The 12,603-nt window shown below is 50.9% G+C and overlaps 1 long non-coding RNA gene across 1 annotated transcript in view; it reads left to right on the top strand.

Annotated features, from left to right (window-relative positions):
* LOC129643782 (uncharacterized) overlaps positions 1-12,202 on the top strand; it is a 28,703-nt gene extending 16,501 nt beyond the window's left edge. Inside the window, exons 2-3 of the long non-coding RNA XR_008710509.1 lie at positions 11,470-11,554; positions 12,141-12,202. This is a non-coding gene — a long non-coding RNA (uncharacterized LOC129643782). The remainder of the gene's footprint in view (positions 1-11,469; positions 11,555-12,140) is intronic.
* Positions 12,203-12,603: the final 401 nt, after the last annotated feature.

Below are 12,603 nucleotides of genomic sequence, written 5' to 3'. Positions count from 1 at the left end.
ATGACCCAGGGATCGAACCTGCATCTCTTATGTCTCCTGCATTGACAGGTGGGTTCTTTACCACTAGCGCCACCTGGGAAGCCCAAAGGTTTTCTGAGGCTCAAACAAATGAGGTAGACCTCTGCATCCTCAAGTGACAAGGTCTCATTACCAGAGAGAAGCAAGTCACAGGATAATCTGGCTTTATTTTTATAAACAGGGATGCAGACTTCGAAATTATGTGCATGAGGAAGAATATTCTGAAAGTATACCTATCAAACTGACAGTCCCTAGGGAGGGGAGTGGGCCTGTGTAGGAGCCAAGGAGGGCTTTAACTGAGCTATTTAAGTTTCTTTTATAGTGAGTGTGTATGCATGTATTACCTATATAATAACAACAACACATTGAAAATAACTAGAAAGACCAGCTCTTACTCAATGGCCAGCAATTTATGCCCCTACTTTCCAAGCCCTGCGTCTGCTGGTGCCCTGGACCTGTTGCTTAGATCGCATCCCTGAGTCCTGACCGCACACATCCCCCAGTGTTCATCACCTCTACTGCACTGGGCTCCTCGTCAGTTCTCGATCTGTGACACTTGCCTGTCATTCAGGAACAAAGGAGAATTGCTCATGGCCTTAGCTCCAGAAGAGCACATGGTCCAGTAAAATAAGAACTTCAGAAAAGATGTGGTTGGAAAAACCAAGGAAGGCTTCCTAGAGGAGGTGGCATTTGAGTTGAGTCTTGAAAGATGGATCATTTTTATTCTAATCTCACCCCAAATTCTGTTGAAAATCGCATAACACCATTACAGAAAATTTGGATAACAGGGACAAACCACCTGCATAATCCATCACCCTAAGCCAATAACTTTTGCAAATTCCCTTCAAGTCTTTTCCTCAAGGCACATATATATTTAAATATTGCTATGAACTGAATTGTGTTCTACCAAAATTCTTACGTTGAAGTGCTAACTGAATGTCATAATATCTGGAGATAGAGGCCTTTGGAAGATAATCAGACACGACTGAAGCGACTTAGCAGCAGCAGCAGCAGCAGCAGCGGGTTTAGATGAGGTTGTGAAGGTGGGGCTCTCATGGTGGGATCAGTGCTCTAATGAGAAGATTGAGCCACTGGAGTACATTCTCTTTGTGTACGCACTAAGATCATGCAAGAGCACAATGAGAGGTCAGCTATCTGCAACCCAAAGAGAGCCCTCATGTGGACCCTGCTGGCACCTTGATCTGTGAGGGATAAACTTCAGTTGTTTAAGCCACCCTGTCTATAGTATTTTGTTATGACAACCTGAGAAGTCTAACACAAGTATGCAATCTAATAATGTGTTTGATTATATATTTTGTTGTTTTAATATAGTATTATATCATAGCCCTTTTTCACATTACTACTGTTAATGGTTGTGCGATACGTCATTGAGTAGACCACGATTTAATTACCCGTTCCCCTATTGTTGGATTTTTAGGTTGTTTCTTATTTTTAAAGCTGTAATGAACATCCTTGAGCGTATAGGGTTTTTCTCCCCCCTTTTGGGTTATTTCCTTGGAACAAATGCATTCTTAGAAGTGGAAATACTGGGTCAAAATTTATGAACATTTTTATGGCCCTTGAAACATGTTGCCAAATTGCTTCTAAAAAAGTATAGTTCCAGAATACACTGAAGGCTTTGTTAGGCAAATACGAGAGGTGTAGGAGTGGGATGGGGGTCCCAATTCCAGGAAGCAGCATGTGTGAAGGAGCATTGACCAGTACAGACTTCTGTGATTTATCCCTCGAAGGCCACAATATGACCACAACGTAGAATTCTATGGTAGATTACACAGTTACAGATTTACGTAGCAGTTTTACATAGTCAGCTTTACAATCTCGAACTAGTTATTTAAAATGTTTGTCCTTTGGTATCCTAATCTAAATATAAAATGTAGATAATAAAGCTTTCTTAAAGGGCTGTGGACAGGATTAACTTAAAAAAAAATATTGGCATTGTGTCTACAGTGTAGCATTAGAAACTCAGGGTCCAAAGGTAGAGTGTGGTTTGGTTTTTCCCTTTGGTTTGGCTGCACTTTCTACCTAATAGGCTTAGAAGATGACCATCTAAAACTAATTGAGAAGACTTCCCTGTTGTCCAGTGGTTAAGAATCTGCCTTCGAATGCAGGGGACTTGGGTTTAATCCCTGGTTGGGGATGGTTTTAGTCACTAAGCCGGGTCTGTATCCTGTGACCTCATGGACTGTAGCCCACCAGGCTCCTCTGTCCTTGGGATTCTCCAGGCAAGAATACTGGAGTGGGTTGCCATTTCTTTCTCTAGGCTCTGTACTCCTAGCTGACCTCAAAGTCTAAGCCCAGCTCCTATAGTCCCTAAACCCTGTCTGTTTTCTCAGGAGCAGCAAGGACCTTGGGTTCAGGGTACATTGATCATTGGCTGCCTTTGAGGTCTCAGGAGAATCCCAAGTCATGGGTCCTAGATTTGTTTCTGGACACTCTCCCTTACCAGTCATGTGCTCTTGGTCAAGTCAGTGAATCTCTCTGAGCAACAATCTCCTTGTCTGTAAAACAGGAATGAGTGGGATTGCTGGCAAGATTTAGAAATACGAATTGGGTAGCATGGTAGGTTTCTGAGAGATGTCTTCCATTGGAAAACAACTGCAACTCAGAGGGGCAGCAAGGACCCCCAAATCATCAGGTCACAGAGCCCGGAACAGACTGGGTGTGAGCCCCATCCAGGTGCATCCAGTAGCCACTTGGCCTCCTCTGTGGAGACCCCCGGTTGGGAGTGACACATGCTACTTCCCAGTCACTCAGGATGGAAACTATAGCTGCGGGTTGTCCCCAGGCAGCATCACGGTGTGCGGAGTGTGGTGTTTGCTGAGGCTGGTGTTAACTACATTCCACAACAATCTCCCAAAGGAGAGAGGGAGCCCCTGCTTCTAGGCCACAGGGCTGCAGGGCCTGCGGAATCCTCAGGAGCTGCCGTGCTGTCCCCAGGGCCGGACAGAGCCAAGCTGCTCAGCCCCACTCCAAGTAGCCAGAGTCAGGTCGGCCTGCTCAGCTCCCTTGCAAAACTGGCCCCCAGTCTCTTCAGCACATTCCCAGATGACAACTTCAGGACTAGATTCCCCAAACCAAAATTAGGACATGGGCTTGCTCAAAGGATTCTTTCCATGGCTGAATGTATTTATTTGAGTGTTCTTATTGCGGAATAAAAACGAACTCCACCGGAGGTTTAATGAATCATTTTAATTGGAAGGCACACAAATATGTGCAAACAGGGCATCTTGGGCACATTAATGATGTCAAGAGAAGTCTACTCAACAGCTGAGGCAGTGAAGTCTTAGGCCCAAGGGTAGAAGTGGAGAGATGGAAGGGATGACTGTGGGCAGAAGTTCCTTGCTTTGAACAAATTCTTCCAAACTAGCAGCTTTTCAACAAATTTTAAAGGGAATGAAAAGAGATGATGATTAGTGAAACTGGAATGAAAAGATGTAAATGGATGCAGTGTGAGCAAATCCAGGGATCAGAGAGCAGGTGATCAAAGGGGTGGCATTGTCATTTTACTCATCAACTGCACCCCCTACCCAGCTCCCCGCTCCCCACCCCCCACCACACACACAACTTGCCAGCCAAGCAGCTCCTGTTCCAGCCCCACTGCAGACTCACCTGTGTGATCACCCACGCCAGGCTGGCCTCTGCACTAGGGGGAGACTAGGTTCCCATCCCCTCATGGACAGTTTCCATCTACCTTCAAAGTTGCCTGCAACTTACTGGACAGAGGGAGAGGGCCGGGGGAGGGAATGGAGGGAGGGGTGGGTGGCCCAGGGTGTGCAGCAAGGTTATCCTGATGGAGTTTCCACTGGTCCAAAATAAGGTTGGAATCCCCTGTAGGTCTGCTCACACTTTTCTTAGGGGACACAGCTCATCCCCCCAGACTGCCCCAGGCATAAGGCTCTCAGAAAATAACATGCCTGGGTAGGCAAGGCCTGCATCCTGCTTCTGTGGTAAAGGAGCAACGATGGGAGGAGCCCCTTGAGGGACAGCTTGTCAACTGCGCCCAGGGAACAACGTGGGGCCCTGGGCGCAAATCCTTGTTCTGCATCTTACTATGTGGCCTTGGTCAAGGGAATGAGTGTCAGTTTCCTCATCTGTAATCTGGACCTCACGGCCTCTCTTATAGACCTGATCAAATACACAGAGCACCTATTTCATTGTCTGGCGCACAGACAGTAGGCCACTGATAAATGGTAACTGTTAGTACCATTACTACACACAAAAGTATAAGGGATACCGACGTTCATAATAATCATAGTGATTATCCCCCTCTTCTCATCCCCCCAGGCAGAAGGAAGCAAGGAGAGAGGCCCTTTCAGCCCCAAAGCCTGATTGATCAGGGACCACTCACATTGCCGTTAGGGAGACTGGCTCTGCCAAATCTACATTGCCTTTCTTACATAAATCTGTTCAGGCCCAGGGTCCTGGCGAGACCCTGTTCTTAGCTGGATAGGACACTCTCTCACACCCTGTAACAGTCAAGACCAACATCAGGGTGTCTCACCCTCTTGCCACTCCATGTGGAACCCCAGGAAGCTCCGTCTCCAGCTCTCACAGCCCTTGCTTATGAACCCCCTCATCCCTCCCCTGCTTGCTCAGGTGGCTTATTGACACTGCATGTCACAATGGCCTCAGTGCTCGGCGTGACCCTAGGGGAGATGGAGATGCAGAGAGACACCCTGCTTCCTGCCCACTGTCCGCCCTGTCTCCACATGTGCCAGGCTAGGTGGCCGGTACCCCCACTCTGTGGATGTCCTCAGCCTTGCCTAGCCTTGCAGCTGGGCCCCCATCCCTCGCCTCACCTCCTGCAGCCTGTGGCGGGTGGGCAGCGAGGGGGAGATCTTAATTTCTCCCGCTTCTAATCGGCATGGCTGGGAGAACCAGCAGGCAAGAGCAGGATGAAGTGAAAGGCCATGGGCCTAGTCTACAAGCCACGCAGTCACCAGAGCCCAGTTTCTCTCCTAACAAACCATGCAGCAGACAAATTATCTCTGTTGTTCCTGGGAAATCTGTAAGTACGTACCTGTGTTGTTAGCATCTGGGCCGCAGGCCGGCAGTTCAGGTGAATAGGCCATGGCTGCCCTGTGCCGGGCTGCCTGTGATCAAAACCAAAGTGGCCGCCAGGGTGCTCTCAGGTGAAGACAATGTCAGACTCAATTGGGGCCTCACCTGGCAAGGTGACCCCTGGAGCCGGCGCACATTGGGGCCACGGGAGCTCTGAAATGCAAGTAGAGTGGGAGGCTGGAATAGCCCAGCCTTTTCCACAGACTGCCTGGCACTCTGAATCTGGGGCAGATGCAGGCCCTGAGGCCTGGCCCACTGAGGCAAAGGCCCTGGGCCCCGGGATCTGCATTTTTATGTAGCTTCCCAGTTGACTGATGCAGAAAGGTTGGATGTTCTTCAAGATCCCCTCGGTCCATGGAGTGCTTAATAGTGATAAGTATCATTTACAGAATGCCTACTGGGTACCACAGCTTTCTGAATGAATACATGATTTCATTTACATTCTCATACCTGTGAGAACCCTATGAATGTACCCTAGTTACAGAGAGAATAACTGACTTGCCCAGTCACATGGGGCCAGGGATGAGAGTCAAACTGAGTTGTGCCTGTCTCCAAGCTCTGTTCTGGGCCCCTCCCCAGAGTTATTTCCCACTTGAAGCTACTTGTTCCATGCAATGTGGGGGTTAAGTGGCATCGCCATGACATTGCACATGGAGTGACAGCTCCTTCTGCCAGCAGGGATAGCAAAGGTACAATGCAGGAAGCCTTGAGGTGTCTTGTACCTGCCTGATGGGGGAAGCTGTTCTCGGCTTCCTGCTCAAAGCAGGGGATAATACTCAGTTCCCTTTATCCCACTGGGGCAGAAGGTGATGCCCCAGTGTGGAGTAGGAGGGACAGGCCAGAACAAGCAGACATATGGCGCCGGGAACAGGATGCAGAATGGAGGACCAGCATGGTGCCCGTGGAGGGAGGCCCTCCCCGGAGACAGCAGGCCTCGCCTGATCAGAGAGTAGAGGCAGCTCTCCTTGATACAACCGACAGAAGTTGCACTTAAATGGACTCTGAGCGTATGTATCTTGGAAACTGATGGTCAAGGCAAAACTCTGGTGTAGCCAGTGTGGTACTGGGGGGGAGGGGGGGCCAGTGACAAAGAGTTGGGGTGAGAAGCAGCAGAGTTGGGATGGACAGTGAACGAAGATGTTGATTCTAGCCTGGAGAGCAGCAGAGACTGGGTTTTCATCAGTTCCTCGGTGAAGAGGAAATTGGAAATTAATATCAAAATCCCGCTGAGTAGCGTCCATAGTTTCCATATGCAATCATGCTTGGCTTAGCTAGGTAGTAAAATGTTTATGATTTTCTTTCCAAGGTTGAGTTTAGTCATTTTCAATGAACCATTTCGTTGGCTTCATAAAGTTCTGAATTAAAGAACCCCTCTAGGTGATGTGCTAGATGGATGGGTACCTGTGCCACATGGACCCTCCCAGCTGTTAAAGTCAAGGTCTGGGGCTCAGACAGCTGCCGGGACTGGGCTGGGGTGCCACATGCCACGTGAAGTGCCAGCCTGACAAGGAATGCACCGTTAGTCTGTTCTGAGCACCTCTCATGGCATTTGGGATTCATATACAGAAATTCAGATTAGATGTCCCCCTCCCCCAACATGTACTTTTGGTAAACTGAGGCATCGCTGCCCTGCCAACTGCCAGCTGGGGTGGAGGTGAATGGGCGTAAGCATCGTGATAAGGTGAATACCAGTGCTGGTCCTTCCTGCCCCTTCCTAGGCAGGGTGAGGAATGCCACAGCCTCTTACCCCCCACCGACCCAGCCTGATCTTTAGTTCACTCCACACGGAAACTTGGAGACATTTAAAGACCGACATGCAGGATTCCCTTAACATCTGCTGGGAGCTGGAGGCAACAAGGGCAGCAGGGCAGGCTGAGGGCCTATGGATCCCATCATCTGTCTACACACACTCACACAGACACACATATACAGACACACACTCACACAGACACACATATACAGACTCACACAAACACACTTACACAGACACACACATTCAGATGTGCAGACACAGACACTCACAGAGACACAGACACACACTCAGACACACAGACACACTCATATAGACACACACACAGACACACAGAGAAACAATCACATAGACACACACTCACACAGATGCATTCTGGCACACATATATACATGCTCACTCACAGACATATTCGTTCACAGACTCATAAACAGACCATACATACAGCCAAAAGTAGACCATACACACTTATGCCCAGAGACACACATTCTAACACACACTGTCATATGCGGATATACAGCTGCACAGACACTAACATGTGACACACCTTTACATGCAATGCACAGACTCCACACCCTCAGACACACCCCTGTACGCACGCACGCTCCCTCTGCAGTTGTCCCTCTGAAGGGAGAGGGCCTGGTGGCCCCAGGGAGAGTGAGGCCTCGTGCCAAGCCCTCTGCAGCCCCACCCAGGCCACTAAGGTGCGGCCTGACGATGACCGCGCGCTTGGGCCCAGCGCCCCCCGCCCCCACCGCCTGTCTGGGCTTCTCTCCCACACATCAGCAGCCTCTCTCACCACAGTATGTCCCCCCTACAACCTCTAACACACACACACACACACACACTCTCTCTCTCTCTCTCTCTCTCTTTCTCTCAAGCACATGGAACGTAGTCTCCCCTGGTCTCTCCTCTCTCCCTCACCGCCTCACTGTCACACAGGGCTGCTCTGTCTCCAGCCTCTCCCCATCACATCCACGCCATTCTCCTGTCAGCTCCCCCTGACCCCCCACCCCAGCTTCAGTCTTTGTCTCATGCATAAATACACATAGCCCCATGCAGACACGCTGTATCTGTCTGTCTGTCTCCTGCACACCCGGAACAACTTGAGCGATGGCAAGTGGGAGAGGGTGTCAGGCCTGATGGAAGCTGTTATTCTTAGCCCTGTCACTGAAGCCTTCCACCACGACCCCCCCAACTCAGTCCCTGCCCTGCCCGTCACCCTCCCCTCGAGACAGAGCCGAACCTGAGGCCCAGCTAATCCCCCATCTGTGGAGAGGGCGGGGCGGCAGTAGGGGATTGCAGCCCAGTACTGAAAAGGAGCAGAAAATGGGATTTATTTTTGCTGCACCACCCCCCCGACTCTGCCTCCAGCTGCTCAGAGAGCAGTTGTGTGGGGGACCTGGTGGAAGGGAGGGAATTTGCATTTGAAAATACTTGTTGGTTAGCCTGAAACATTTGGCGCCATTGCTGATCCAGTTCAGGGTGTGTGTGTGTGTCTCTGTGTGTATGTAGGGTGCAGGCACAGTAGGAGGTGTGGGTGAGAAGACACCAAGGAAGCAGGACTCATGAGGGAACACCAGGCAGTGTCTCTCCTGAGTCATTTCTTCCCCCTTTCTTGCTTTGGGGGCGGCAACCAGCCATAAATAGATGAGACCCAGCTCAGCTTCTGCTTAACCCCAGGGCTGCCGGCTCCGGGCCTTCAGGCCTTCACACCTGCCAAGAGCTGGGGGGAGGGCGTCCTACCCCTAGGAGGTCCCACAGACACACCCTCAACGTTTGGTCTTATTCTCTAAATGTCTCCTTCTTCCCTGTGTTTCCAAGGCTGGAAACTTTAGAGGTCACACTACTCCTTCCCTTTCTGGATGGTGGGCAGAAGGTGCCGCCCCGTACCCACCGAGCATCCTCTGGTGCCCACCGTCGCACCACAGCCCTGACTGGCCTGTCCTACGCTCTTGCCAGGTCTTTGCAGGTCTCCTAACCCTCAGTCTCCTCTCCTGCCAGTCCATCCTCCAAACAGCTGCTGGTGATTTAATAAAAAGTAAAAATCAATAAGCTCTGACGACGTCACTCTCCTGCTCCCAGCCCTTCCCTGGCAGCCCACAGGAGGGGCAGAGAGTCCGAGGGTGGCACAGCAGGTCCCTTGCACCATCCATTGCACCATCTGGAGCCAGCTCCTTCCGCCCCAGTATGCGGGCCAGCCCGTGCCTTCTGTCTCGGCACATGCTGGTTCCTCAGCCCGCGGAGACTTGTCCCTCCTCGTCACCTTGGGTGAATGAGAATCCAACTCAGATGTCATCATCTGCTTTGAAAATATCTGTCTCCCCTCACCTACCATCACATGGCTAGCTTTCATCTTCTTTCTCTCTCCAGCACTTACACAAGCCTTAATTTTAGCCCTTAAACCATTGCCCCTCAAGGTCCCTTAATTATTTCTCCCTCGAGGCCTTTGCCAGTTCAGGTCCTTTCATCTGAGCGTCATCTCGTGCCCTCTCCATCTGTAGCCTCACCTCTCCCTTCCTTTGGGATTTTCCATCCTGTGGCCTATGGTTGGCCCCAGACTTTTCTGCCCCGTGTTGTCCACACTGCTTTCCACGTGTGGGTGTGGGGTCACCCTGCTGGCCTGTGAGCTCCTGCAGGGTGCGGGGTAGAGTTCCTGCCAGGGGGCCCTGGGGAGCTCTGAGTGGTGCTGGGCTCACAGTCAGCACTCAAGGACTTCAGGGGGCAAGTTTGAGTCTGGGAGAAAAGTGGGGGGTGGGGAGATGGGAAAAAGGTCTCAGCAGGTGCTGGGTGAGGGTTGGCTGCAACCCCCTGGGACTCGGGCTCAGGAGCAGGGCTGGGGACACAAGGCAAGGCCTGTGCTCGCCTGGTGGCTGTGGGCAGAGCCTGTCCCCAGCAGTGGTGTCGGAGGCAGGGGCCACTGGGTAGCCTCTGGCTCTGACACTGGCCTGTGAGCATGCAGGAGAGAGAGGCTCAGAGCAGGAAGGGCTGAGAGAGCCTCAGGAGAGAACCAGAGACAGACACTGAGAGGCCTCCGGGAGTGAGAGAGAGACACAGTGATAGAAGAGGGACAGAGAGGCAGACAGCACAAGAGAGGCAGACAGATTCGAAGAGAGAAATGGGGTCATAGAAAGAGAGTCAGAGACAGACAAACAGAGAGACAAAAAGGGAGGGAGGCAGAGAGGACAGGAAGTGGGTGGGGGGCAAATATCAGGAGAAAGACACATTTGTGAGTCCAAGATGCCTGAGGGAAGGGCCATTAATACATGCATGCAGGAGCAAGGAGGAAGCCATGAGGCCACCTGAAGAGACAGGCAAGACTCAAGCCTGATTCTGGGAGGGGCCAGGGCAGGCCTGCGATAAGGGTGGTAGGAGGAGGTCAGGGCCTGTCTGCTGGGCTCCTCTTCTTGGCTGTGAGCTGGGGGTGGAGGGACAGCCAGAAAGTAGGCTGGGTGGAAGGGCTCTGTGGGGTCAGGGGAGAGCCTGGGTCAGGTCTCGGTCACTTCAGGATCCAGAGCTGATCCCCAGGAGCCCCAGGAGAGGGACCCCAAACCAGAGAATGACAGATGGCCTAGAAGGGTCCAGAGAGGCTTCACGAGCTGTCAGCTCAGCAGGGAGAGGAGCCCCTCAGAGCCCCTCACTGGGACGATGCTCTGAATCTGTGCCCAAACCCTAGGCGGGTTTTCCCAGGGCCTTGGCAACCCTTTCCATCATTCCACCACCCAACAATGAGAGCCCACTGGAAGTCCTTCCTGCTGTCTAATTCAGATACCTCCTATTGCAACTGCAGCCCACTCAACTCCTTAGGAGGTTAAAAAAAACAATCCTCCACCGAAATCTGAAATGCCACAGAGGGCTCAGACAAAGACCCCTTTCTGTACAGTTCCACCCCCTCCTACACCTCTCCCCCTCCCCACTCCCTTCCTTACTGCAGGCTAAATTGGCAGTGGAGAGGTTTTGAGTCAACAAATGCAGTGGGCTGGGGAAGGGAGCCCTGAAGGGGATTCCTGTCTGGAGACGTTTGCTGACAGCAGTTACTATGACAGCAAGGAAGGCCGGCCACAGCCCCGCGGGCAGCTGCTGGCCTGCGGCTGCCGCCCCACCCAGCTCCCCGCCTTCTGGCCCCTGTGCTCCCTTACTTGGTCCTTCGTTCTGTCTTTACTCAGCAGTCTTTGGACACCCACTGTGTGGCCAAGCCCTGCTTGGCAATTTTGTATTTACTGTCTCATTCAGCCTTCACAATAAATCAGTAAGTTACCTACTGTTCTCCTTTAACCGAGTAGAAAGCTGAAACCCAGTACATGGAAGTTAGCTGCCCAAGGTCGTGCAGATGGTAGAGCTGGGATTGGAATCTGAGTCTGTCTGGATTCCCACATCAGCGTGTGGGCCTCAGGCCAGTGTCAAGAAACTGGGGGCCAATCAGTGAGCTCTTTGAAGGCTGAGACTTCACAATCCTTAGCTCTTCGTCCCTAGCACTGTGTCCAAAGCCTACACACAGTAGGTGCTTGGGACTTGCTTGGGACAAGCCGGTAGCCAATATGCATGCTCAGTCGTGTACGATTCTTTGCCACCCCATGGACTGTTGCTCACCAGGCTCCTCTATCCACGGGATTCTCCAGGCAAGAACACTGGAGTGGATTGCCTTGCCCTGCTCCAAGGACTCTTCCTGGCCCAGGGATGAAACCTGCATCTCCTGCGCTGCAGGTGGGTTCTTGACCCACTGAGCCATCATCGGCAAGAACATTAGCTTACTGAGGGGAGGCTGGGAGTCAGGGGAGGTGGGGCCCCCAGAGGACAGCACCTTTCTACCTGAAAGCAGCTGTGCCTGGACTTGGCTATGCACACACTCAAGGGCGGTTATAGAGTGGCTCCCGTGCACCAGACAATGTGCTAGAACGTCTGAGCACAAAGATTTAAAACGTACACTTGTACTTTGCCCTACAGAACGTCTTTGTTTGGCTGGAGACAGACACATAAACAGATGGGGTTAGCGGTGCTGTAGAAATCGGTGCTAAGTGCTGTGGTATTCCAGGTAGAGCGTGGACCTAACTGTGAAAAGAAAAACAATAAAGCTTTTGTAAGACAATGTAGAAAAATAGCTCCACGATCTCAGGGTAGGGCAGGTTTTTTTAAACAATACACAAAAAGTAACACCAACCATAAAGGAAAAGATGAATAAATTTGAGTATGTTAAAATCCAGAAGACTTGTCCTTCCAAAGACATCACTGAGAGGGTAAAAAGGGGGACTTCCTTGATGGTCCAGTGGTTAAGACGGCATTTCCTTGGCAGGTGGCATGGGTTTAAGCCCTGGTGGGGGAACTAAGATCCCACGTGCAAGTAAGATCCTACATGTTGCAGAAAAAAAGAAAAGGTGAAAAGGAAAGTCAGAGTGGGAAAAAGATTGCAGCACGTACAACCAAGAAGAGCTTCATCTCTTGACTATGTGAAGAACTCCTATAAATGATTGTGCAACCCAACGGACAAATTGAACCAAAGAGCTGAACACTTGGAAATCCAAATGGCCAAAATATATGACAATGTGCACGATCTGATTAGTAACCAAGGAAACTCCTCATGAGACTTCACTACAGTACTCAAAAAGATTAGCAACAATATAAAAATCTGATACAAATAGGTGTTATACAGAGTAAAGTAAGTCAGAAAGAGAAAAATCAATTTCACATATTAATGCACATATATGGAATATAGAAAAATGGTACTGATGAACCTATTTGAAGGGCAGGAATAGAGA

Source organism: Bubalus kerabau, chromosome 2, assembly GCF_029407905.1.
Source record: "Bubalus kerabau isolate K-KA32 ecotype Philippines breed swamp buffalo chromosome 2, PCC_UOA_SB_1v2, whole genome shotgun sequence".
NCBI lineage: Eukaryota > Metazoa > Chordata > Mammalia > Artiodactyla > Bovidae > Bubalus > Bubalus kerabau.
The sequence above is the reverse complement of the archived record's forward strand: the minus strand, read 5'-3'. Positions and strand labels throughout refer to the sequence as shown.